Source organism: Mytilus edulis, chromosome 5, assembly GCF_963676685.1.
Source record: "Mytilus edulis chromosome 5, xbMytEdul2.2, whole genome shotgun sequence".
Taxonomy (NCBI): Eukaryota; Metazoa; Mollusca; class Bivalvia; order Mytilida; family Mytilidae; genus Mytilus; species Mytilus edulis.
In genome coordinates this window covers 18252043-18264124 of record NC_092348.1, presented here as the reverse complement: position 1 = coordinate 18264124, position 12082 = coordinate 18252043, and positions in this window count along the sequence as shown.

The following is a 12082-nucleotide window of genomic DNA, read 5'->3' as shown; positions in this document are numbered from 1 at the left end:
GTTTGTGGATCGATTCAGTCATTCAAATGATTTACCTTTGTTTCACTTCAATGTTGACAATAATGAGCAAAGTACATACAGAATAATAATTAAGCTATTTAATAAGCGATTCGACTGGACAAAACTAAAGTACCGTAACAGACATAAATTTTTTAATTGTTTAAATTGAGTAAAATATATAACAAAAAAATAATGAGAAATACATTAGGTCCTGAAAGATAAGTCAAACGATTCTCAAACGAATTGAAGGTTGAACAGCATATGCTTGAAGTGCAGAATGTTTTCCTTGCCACAAACTACATACGGACGTCCCTGTTCCTTAGCGCACAATAAGGACACAAAAGAGCATTCCTTTTCTTATTTGATCACGGTGTGTATACATGTAGTCAACTCGTATAAATACATTTAAGACATTGAATACATTTTAATAGTAGAATCAAATATAATATTACTAATATGTTAAGACCCAATAAAAATATGTCAACACTCAGTTGATAAAGTCTTTCATTGCTCATTATTTTCTCAAATCTGTTAAATATTTGCATTTAGGTTACCAAACCTTACAATAAGTCAAGGTGTAACTATACAGTCGATATGTTTTGCTACCTTTCGCATTGCTGCATGAATACGTAATTTTGCCTTGTCCAAATTTATAGTCAGCACAACAATACATTTCACTGCATACTTTTCATTTGTTATTAGAATACATTTTGTTTTGTTTCAAGTTCATCTACCAAAATAGTAATGTTTCGATGAATTTGTTCGTAAAGATACGTGTTATTTGTTAGAAAACCGAGCAAAATGTTTTTATGACTATAATAGCTATACTACTGATTGTGGTCAAGACAAGTCTTCATTATCGATATGAGTTCTAATAACCTGGTAGGTAGCATCTCGTCATTCCAAGAACTATCATTTGGGTATTGTGCGCACGTATAAAACTAAACTGTTTTTATCCAGTATGAAGGAACTAAAATTTCTTTGCTGTATGAATTGCTGTTGATCGATTTGGTGTTGTATCTTGATAATACTATCTTTGCCACACGCAATACTCTTTTCCTGTTGTAGCAGGTAAGAAATTCTCGCCATTGATCTTTATGTAAATACGAAGGAGTTTCTCCCCATTTTAAGTATGACCATCTTGGTCGATGACAGTGATATCTACTGTGTTCATTATGTCTATTTATATCATCAAACTGTAGGGTGGTATCCATATGTACTTCTATTTATTTGGAGTTTTTGATGGTTTTGAAACTTTTCGATGAAACACCTTTTATAAGTTCCATAAAATCAGAAACTTTTTTACATGATATTGGTTGATCCTCAGCCCAATTGTTTATTCGATATTTCTCACAATTAGTACCTATACCACTATATGTTGCATTCCCTCTAGGTATTAAGACCATGTTGTCTCCAACTGTGGATATTTCATCGCTGAAATAGGAAGACAGAAATTTGTTTGAGCAATATTTTTTAAAATATAAAACCAAACAAAACATAAGAATTAAAATTGAAACATAAAAGGTTACATCAGAAGCCAAAACATAATTGGAGAGACGATAAACATCTTTTATTACAAACAACAAAGGCATGCTTATTTGGCAGTTATTATATTTGTATAAAAGATTACAAAAAAATGAAAAAAAAACACCTAAAAAAACAAAGTGAACAAGCGAACGGACGATAATAACATTTGTTCATTACATGAAGTTACGGCCTTTTAGCCTTTATAATTATGTATTGTAAAGTGATTATTTAGATCAAAGATTATAATACACTTCATTTATGTAATTTTTTTTCCAAAAATGTCTTTGAAATCATTGTATACAGAAAAACTTGAGTATTCATGCTGAGATAAAGGTGAATAACGTTCGGACATTGCCGTAACAGGGAGCATACAGACAAATCAACACTTAACGCTGCAAATGTAATAGGTATTTCAAAGTTTCAGAGTGATCAATATTTTCATTTAATGTCTAAGAATATGTGTTTAAGCTGAGACTACTATAACACATGTGTTATAGTAGTCTCAAGTTTAACTTATATTCTAAGACATGTATATATAAGAATATAACTTAAACATATATCAGTCATTTCAAAATAAAGTACAAATTCGGAATCTGAACTTTTCCAAAAAAATAAATGCAAATTAATTTAAAAAACCAATAGCATATTGATTTGTTAATATTTTTTTAAAATATACAATCTTACCAACACCTGAGAAAATTTAATTTAAAATTGTGTGCCAGCTTGTGTCAGATTTTGTCCATCCTGTTACTTTTTTTAACTGATAGCAAAAGTGATAATAGAAAAGAAAATATCCAATGAAAAGTGTGGCTCACATTTGCATAGCAGTGTTCATTTGAAATCACATTTACATTTATCATTTATGTAGATTACCCAAAAAAAATCTGCAGATAGTCGGTACGTTCAGGAAAATCATCACATTTCTTATTTTTCAAACACTCTTAACAAAATATTGTGGAGACAGTGGCATTGAAAATTTACTATTATGTCCCTTTTCAATTATACTAACTGGAAACTTAGTCAATAGATCAGTTATGTTGATTGTAAAAATTATTTTACACATTTTTTGGGGTAACAGGAACGAACAAAGGCAGTAACAGGGAGGACAAAGTGGTAACAGTAGAGACAAAACATAATTTGGGTCACGAAAATAAATAACAAAAACTGGATTTTGAATTTCATAGGGATACGAACGGGAGATATAAGTATCTAAACATTAGACACGAACCATTTATACGTGTATCAACCCTGTCCGGGTCAAAAAAACAAAAACAAAAACAAAAGATAATTGGTAATGGTGTTTTTAAGTTTTTTTTCGCTAAGTATGAAGTAAGATTTGGTTGCCGCAAGTCGTAAAAATCAGTACATAAGATGACATGCCTTTCTGTGAACTACCGCTTAAATTCTCTTCCTGAATATGCCTTTAAGTGTCCACTGGAGGCTAACCAATCACCAGAACAACCCCCATCGTACCGTCTTAGAGAAGGTTGAAAATATAGGCGTAAAAAGCAAAACTAATTTCATATGCTTAAAAACATGAGGACAATTTAAAGAACACAACAATACAACTGAACGAAAATTCAAATAATTTTTTCTTATTGTCAATGATTCTGATATACATGTATCTAGTTTCTGACACATTTTAACACTGTAGGCTTGTCATTCTTGAATTTTTGGATCATCTCCATAAGTTCACGAAGAGGTTCTGATTTTATTTGGATTCGGAATGATAGCCAATATTCTGGAAGTTGTAGCAGCGTCTCTCAATGATTTTGGCAAAGAAAAGCACGGAGGCGTATTTATATTTGGAATGGCAAATATATCAATGACCTGCAACTTTAAGAAGGCAATAAATCAATGGGTAGAAATTCTTATATCAATTAATGGGTCGACCCATACGTACATGATGTGCACCTACTGTAGACTAAAATTGGTGTTCTAATATTTGTATCTCCTAATATCATCTCATTTAAGTATGATAGTGGTAGCTGTGAAATATCATATGTGACGGAAAAGGGATTTTCACATTGTTATTTTATGAATAGGGCAGGGGAGTTCAAACCACAACCGGAGGTATAATATACCCACATTTATATGTTGTGCACCCCCCTTTTTTTGAAATAAAAGAAATTCATTTGTGTCATGAGTGTTGCTGTCGTCTCGCAAGGTTTATATCTCTATTTGCCTGTAACGAGAAAGTATCATGTCTCTAAGAAACCAGTACAAAAGTTGGCAAAATATGATAATGATAGGTTTACAACCCAAGCAGAACAAAATGACACATCAAGGAACAAAATGAACCAAATTAGGTTCAGGTACTAAAGAAAACACTAAAGTACAAATCGCAAAGGGTAAAACATTCAAAGAGTATTGAAAAGAAACAATGCGTATTCTATATGACACGCTTGAATAATAGCTGTACAGTAATATCGGCAACTGAATTCTAAATAATAGGTGCACAATTAATAATTTTGTCCATCCTGTTACCAGTACTAGTCAAGGTAGCACTTGACTTGTTCTAGAAATACCTCAATACAAACGTACATTTTATGAATTAATATACCGTACGGTAATAAATATGTGTAAAAATTTATTTGCGATAATGTAAGAGGCATTTTGAGTTTTCTTACAAAGTATGTCTATCCTGTTACCATTTTTGTCCCTCCTGTTACCACTGTATTTGTAACAGGAAGGACAGTAACAGGATGGAAGAATTAGTACATAACTTAAATTGGTTTTAAAATAGTCGCTCTCTAATAATTGATGTAGTGTTTTTATACTTCCGGCCCATGCCAAGTTACGGTAACAAGCGTTTCATTAGTCTTATGCAATTAAAAATGATCTATCAACTGGTAACATTAAAGACATTATAAAAAGGTACGCATACATCAATACCTACCGATCTTTTGATTCTGATGACCAAAATCTTTCCACATAAAAAATTTAACCATGTCGTTACGTCCTGTATCCACGCCTACGACGTCACCATAAAAAACCGCCGTCATTTGAGGGAGAAACTAGTTTTATTCCGTAAACAAATAAATAGTAACAGGAAGGACACATATTGATGAACAGACATTCCAGTGACTGTGGAATAAAAGTTGTCATGATTTGAAACATGGAAAGTTATTTATTTTTAATAATGATGTTACTTAATGAAGAAAAATCATTCTGTTTACCTTTAAAGGCAGTTTTATGTACAGATAATTTGAATGCAAATGTTATTTGTCAAAAATGAACGCATGGAAATTGGTGAATTTTCATACTTCAACGAATATAAAAAAAATATGAAACTTTTTGCACACTTATATTTGTATGTACTATCTTGCACAATATGTAAACTCTTATGTTAAATTGAAAAAATATGTCAAACTTACAAATAAAACAGACAATAGACAATAACCGAAAAATGTACATTTTTTTTAAATGACTGATATATATAAATGTCTAAGAATATAACTTAAACACGCTAAATAATACATTAAAAAGTTCTATTAGATTTTAAATAGAAATACGCAATATTTCGCTAAACAAATCAGGAGCCTGTAATTCAGTGGTTGTCGTTTGTTTATGTGTTACATATTTGTTTTTCGTTCTTTTTTTTCCCCCATAAATAAGGCCGTTAGTTTTCTCGTTTGAATTGTTTTACATTGTCTTATCGGGGCCTTTTATAGCTGACTATGCGGTATGGGCTTTGCTCATTGTTGACGGCCGTACGGTGACCTATAGTTATTAATATCTGTGTCATTTTAGTCTTTTGTGGATAGTTGTCTTATTGGCATTCATACCACATCTTCTTTTTTATAGCTTCATCAGGCGTTTGCATCTCTCAAGGTGAAATCGGATGCATGTCAAAAAATATTTTGTAGCTCAAACTGCACAGAATTTTAGATGTTCTATAAAAAAATATATTTGTAGCTACTACTACGTAACGTTGGAGTAAAAGTTTATCATATTTATTGATGTTCGATAAATTGTATGAATTTCTATAAATTAATTTGTATGATTTCAAGATTGTTATTTAGATTTGTTTTTAAATCTTTTTTCGTCTCTCTCATTGAGTCCATCAGTTTCAAGAGTTCGTAACTGGTGCATCCAAAATCTCTCTCTTTTTTTTGTCTCCCTTGTGTATCCCAATTTTGGTTTTTCCCAATGATTTAAAATGAGACGTATTCAAAATCATGACCTGCTCTTAAAAGATGTCTTGTGATTGGGTAGTTTCTTTCTTTTGTATAAAATGACCGATGGTTATTTAGTCGGATGTTAAATGATGTTTCTGTTTCACCAACATATTGTAAATTTCAAGTTCCACACGTTAGAACATAGATACAATTTTGCGTTTTGCAATTTGATGATATAAATATGTTGTATTTTTTCTTCGTGACTGTGCTGACGAATTGGGTTTCGATGTTGGCAACTTTGCAATACTTACAATTGTCCCTTCCGCATGGTTTATAACCACCTATTGTCGATATCTCCTGTTTAGATAATTTGGATGTTACTAGAGTATCTTTGAGGTTTTTGGTCTACGGTAAGCCATGACGGGACCTCTTCCAGACAAAATTCACAAGTTGTGTATTCCAGCAATAGAACTCTGGTCCAACATGCTACTTCATGTACTTGGGGATCTCTAAAAACACTGCAATACCTACTACTATCATCTGACGAAGAAAAATGGTTGGAGCAGATGGAAATGCTAGAGGCATGAAATACCAGCGAAGTAAGTTGAGCATTTAACAGCTGTCAAGAATGTCCCGATTTTGAGGATTGCCAAGAAAAGAAAAACATTTTCTCAACGCATTTGAACAAGCAAACAAAGGCCGTGCGTTGACCTATAGTTGTTGATTTCTGTGTCATTTGGTCTCTTGTGAAGACTTGTCTTATTAGCAATCATACCACATCTGTTTCTATATACACACAGGAAAACTGGTATAAGAAGTCCCCAAAAGATCCGTTAAACTAATCATTGGTAAAATAAAAATAAAAATAAACCCCACGTGAAAAAAAGAGGTAGATTTCAAAACAATGCAGACAAAACAAACCCAACATTAAACACGAAACAGAAACACCACAATCAAAGGAACACTTCAGAAAACGGGCAGACCCAGGGAAAAGGAACTGCTTTTTTAAAAGGCTTTACACAACATGCACAATCTGGAGACAGACACATCGCTCTTCACGACAATGAATTGAACTTTATCAAATCAAAATTAAGAGGCTTATCGAATAAAGGTAACAAATATGTGTTTAATGCACGTCTTGTGACATTAGTAACAACAACCATCATGCAATCGTCACTTCATCAGTCTGTGATGATTATAGCTTTTGTCCAAAAATGAATGATGTTTTGAGATTTATGGATCTGTGGATAAATGCACAAATATGAAGCAGCTATTTTCGAATATGATATAGAAACTGGTGTGATACCCAGCCAGCAGAATTGTGGCATGCTTCAACTACAAGTTGAGGTATATGTTGGTGCTTTACTAAATGACTTAAACTATACGTTGGGAGTTGATCACAAATTATTTCATATCGGTTAAGAAAAAGCTTCTCTTATTGGATAAAAAGGGACCACATGACATTCTTTATTCTTCAGGAATAAATTTCATCGGTCATTAACAAACGAAACGGACTAGAAAACCGGTCGTTAACGGATTTTTACATGATAATGACCGGTGGACGTGGTTTGCGTCTGTTAATGACGGTTGGGGCGTGGTTTCCGTCTGTTAATGACCGTTTGGGCGTGGTTTATCTGTTAATGACCGATGAGGTGGGGTTTCTCTGTTTAGAGAAATGTCCCTTTAATAAAGAATTTACCTGTTTTCATTATAATATTTAAGTTGTTGAATTGTTTACCATATGTTTTCGTAAATCATAAAATTATAGAGAACTTGTTTTACTATTCATATATACAGAAAAATTGAACTAAAATGAATGGCAGTATTACTACGACTGGTCTTAAATCTTAAAAATTTGTTTCCAAGCACATTGAAATTAAAACATATGGCCAATTATTTGCTACTTGATTTGCGTAAAAGTAATGGAAAGGTGGTCAGAATAAGAAATTGTTATTAGTATATGATTTTAATGAATTAATATAATGTTGCCGGTATTTGTTATGGGCAATTTCTTTTCTTTACAACGAAAAGAAAAAGCGAATAATACAAAATCTAAATCTGTTTATCTGATTGCCATTGTCTTTTCAACACTAAAAAAAATTTCTTAAATCGATCAAAATGTGTAATCTTAACTCAGAAATGTTAAACAATTGCCGTGACGTCAGCATATTCATTTCCGTGGTTTCTTTCCTAGAATCAACGCTTCCCAAATGTATCGCTGAAATGGAATCACCAATTTATATTCAAATGATTCCTTAATTTCATTTAATTTAAATTGGATAATTAACTGATTTTTGTTCACTAATTGAATTAATTTTAAAATCTAAGTATTTTTTAAATGCATCATTAGGAATCGAACCCCTTATTGACGTCCGTCATGTATGACTGACATAAGCATACCGATGAAACCTCATGGCTCTCAATTGATTGCAATTTAAATGTTTAGTTTTTATATATAAATGAAGATATGTCACACATCGGCACAACGGTCACACAGGGTTTGTACCTTCAAATATACGTAGAATACAACCGTATAGTATAATTTGATAGCCGCGAGGAATATGAATGAGTTGTAGAGTCAAGTTACAAGTAGAGATTTTTCGGTTTAGTTTCCTTTTCTTATTTTGTATGTTATTGTGGATATTTTGGGAATAATAAATGTTTTTTTTTTGTTTTTTTTTCATTGATATTTAGGCATGCAAAAATGTATGGTTGGTTTAAAATATATGTTAAGATAATTTTATGACAGCTGCTTTAAAATAGTAACATATTGCCGCTGTACTAAATGGACACTAAATGTATAAAGGCATTTTTGAATGACTTTTGATACATATATTCAGTTTCACAACTTCAATTGTCCAGTGATAGATCCCTTCTTAACTGACTCACAAAATCATTTGGAAGTGTATCGATCGATATGTTAGTCTTAGAAGCATGACTGTTGTACGGCTGTTACTGGATTTGATCTAGCTGCCGTTAACTGCTAGTACTGTCAGATCTGCACTAAGTGTCAGATCTGCACTAAGTGTCTTTTTTGTGGGGATGGATACATAACCTGCCACGTCTAGTGTCTTTTTTTTGTTAGATGTATTCCTGCTTTTTGTCGATCTAATAGGTTTAGCCCTTTCCAACTGATTTTAATAGTTTGTTCTCATGTTGTACTGTTACACCACTGTCCCATGTTAGGGGAGGGTTGGCGCCTTTAAACTAGTTTAACCCCGCCACATTATGTAAGTGTCTGCTCCAAGTCAGGAGCCTGTTATTCAGTGGTTGTCGTTTGTTTTTGTATATCATATTTGTTTTTCGTTCATTACTTTGTACAAAAATCAGGCTGTTAGCTTTCACGAATGCAAACAAATTGTCATTTCGGGGCCTTTTATATCTGACTATGCGGTATGGGTTTTGCTCATTGTTGTTGACTTCTATGTCATTTGGTCTCTTGTGGAGACTTGTCTCATTGACAACTATACAAAAATCTACTTATTTTTATATCAAAGATGATTAATAACTACGATTTTTAAGGTCATGTATATATTTGAGTAAACCTCCCTCTAAAAAATAAAATGATATTTTTTTAGCGATATATGTAAAGTTGTAACACGTTATTTTGTTTTATTCTCTTTGGTATATACATGCTTTGGGATTTTGGAAACTTTCTGGACACGACACTGTAGATGATTTCTATAGAGACGACATGCCTTAGTATTGTCAAGTGATTGGATTGTAATTTTATCTTTTTTGCTTGGATTTAATAAATTCGATTATTTTATTTTATACACCAGTAACGGAATTTAGTAAAATCTTTTTCGGCGCAAAATCCAGTTCAATTTTATATTCTATAGATGAGAAGTTAGAATATTCTTCATTTTGAAAAAAAAACAAATACAGTACATACGTCGTTAGTTTAAAGACAGACGTGTTATATTATATTTGTATTTCTCTCACTGTTTAATTTGTAAACTGGGCTCATTGTTTCTTGTTCAAGAATCATTTCTTATCTATTGTATCTATTGTAAAAATAAAATATAAACATTTGTGACATTCATTCATACGTTACTGTTTTAATTGAACTGTTGCCAATCAGAAATGACATTTGGCGTACAGAATAAAACTCATTGGACCAGTGTAACATTTCACGTAATCGTAAACTAGCAATATAAGCAATGTATCAATGCAAAGTTTGAACGTATTATCCGTTCAGACATATCAGAACTGGAATAGGTGTATCAGATAATTGTAAGAAGATGATACCTCTTATATAATACCTATATAGCTAAACCCAGTGATACCCCCAGTTTTATTCTCTAAAAGCCCTGAAATCACCTCTAGATTTGCAATACCTATATGACCATTACCAGTGACACCTCCATTTATTTTTTTCTAGCAACCGTTTAAATTTCGATATCAAGTACCAATTTCGAAGCATAGCGCCTATGGAAACCTTGCGAAAATAATGCTTTGGATCTCCCACAATACATATATAGCCATATCCGGTTACACTCTCCAGTATTGTTTTCTATAAGTCCTAAAATAGTCCAGCTCCCCCTCCTTATTTTGGGTCCGACTTTTTTCAAGTTTCGAGCTATATTTTTTAATTTTTGGAACATACCACCTGGAAACCTTGCACGTACGATGCGCCTGTATCTTGTATATAATACTCACAAAGCCATACCCAGTGATAACCCTATTATTTTTCTTTAAAGGCCCTGAAATTGACCCTTACCCTCCCTCTCCCTCTTTCTGTATTTCAATCTTTTTACTCGTATTGTCATGTTTTCATATTTGTTTTTTTTCCCTGCATAATTTGTTTACATCTATTAAGTTATTTCCTCTAGTGAAATGATTGTTTTAACAAAATTCATTTCAATTAGTTTCCTTTACAACCAATCCATTGACAGGTATGCATTTGTTGTGAAACTGAGTGTTACCCTTAAAAGGGTAATTAATAAATCCCACTTTTAAGATAGAGCTTTCAATTGCAATGTCCTGCTTTTTAAATATTTTTTTTCGAAAGGCCGTTGTTGTCTGTTGTAATGTTTTAGATATATCGCCTTGTTGTTATTGTTGCTTGCTTATTGTTTGCTTGATTTCGTTAGCCAGCTTCAGACTGGTCATTTTAACGGACACAAATGTGGTCGAAATATTTTCTTGGATAAGGAAAACGTAACAAATTAAAAATTCGAAGTTAGTGTTTTAAATACAGAATGGAAATTTGAAATGTGTCAAAGAGACAATTACCCGACCAAAGAGTAGAAACAGCCAAAAATGATACATATATTAACAGAGGACTACTAGCAGTGACTGACATGCCGATGATCAATCAAAGTTCAACTACATACCATTTGTAATCAGAAGATTATAATACAAACATGTACACGAAGCTGTAATTATTGTTTTTTTTCTTCAGATGTAAGCAAACGGAGGTTGTTCCTGTTGATTGCCTTGAGGTCTCCTAGATTTATGTATTTGATTTTGCTATTCAAGGGATTTCGTGTTGATTGCAAAATTTTGAAAAGTCTTTGTAAAATCATCCAAAATACTCTTATTTGTTTCTTCATTCAGAAATTTGGTGAAGACATGTATACATTGAAGAAGCCCGAGTGTTGACCTTGTTTAGCTTTGGCGTTAATTTGGTTGCAGTCTTATTTGTGATACACGGCATCATCTTTTATTCACACACATAAATCTAGAAACGCTTTAAATATTTTTACTTACAATGTACACGTATATCTGTTTTTAAAACACCTTACGGAACTGTGCTGACGCCTATGTGTATGAAATACCGCTTCAAGAAATAATTACCTGAAGTGTATTAATAATATTCAGTTTTCAGAAGTTGACCTTAGAAGTATAACGTTTTGTATTCAGAACGTCACTGTACCGTGATGGACGTTAGCGTGACAAGGAATTCGACGCATGTTTACATCAACCCACCTCCTATTCTATACCCTTCTATAGACAGAAATGAACATTTAAATTAATCGAAAATAAATCATTTGAAGATACCTGTTTTTACATTTACACTTTTGAATTACATGTATATCAGTTAATAGACACTTGTCCTTAATTTTTTGTGAACTTCAGACAGGAACATACGCGATATTAAAACATCGATTCAATATTTCACTATCAATTTGATTGAACACTTCACTGTTATTTTGATGACCTTCTATCATGATTTTTTTTTATATTCACTTACCGTTACGCTCACATATAAAAGATGCACCCCATTATTACCCAATCGGACGTTAACTTTTTCATACGGAATAAGCTCATATATACCAATGAGAATCTCTTAACAGATTTACCCGATTGTGACATGAAGGGGATGACTATTTAGAGCGGGTCTCGTGTGACCCGGTATATAACTAGAGGCTCTAAAGAGCCTGTGTCGCTCACCTTGGTCTATGTGCATATTAAACAAAGGACACAGA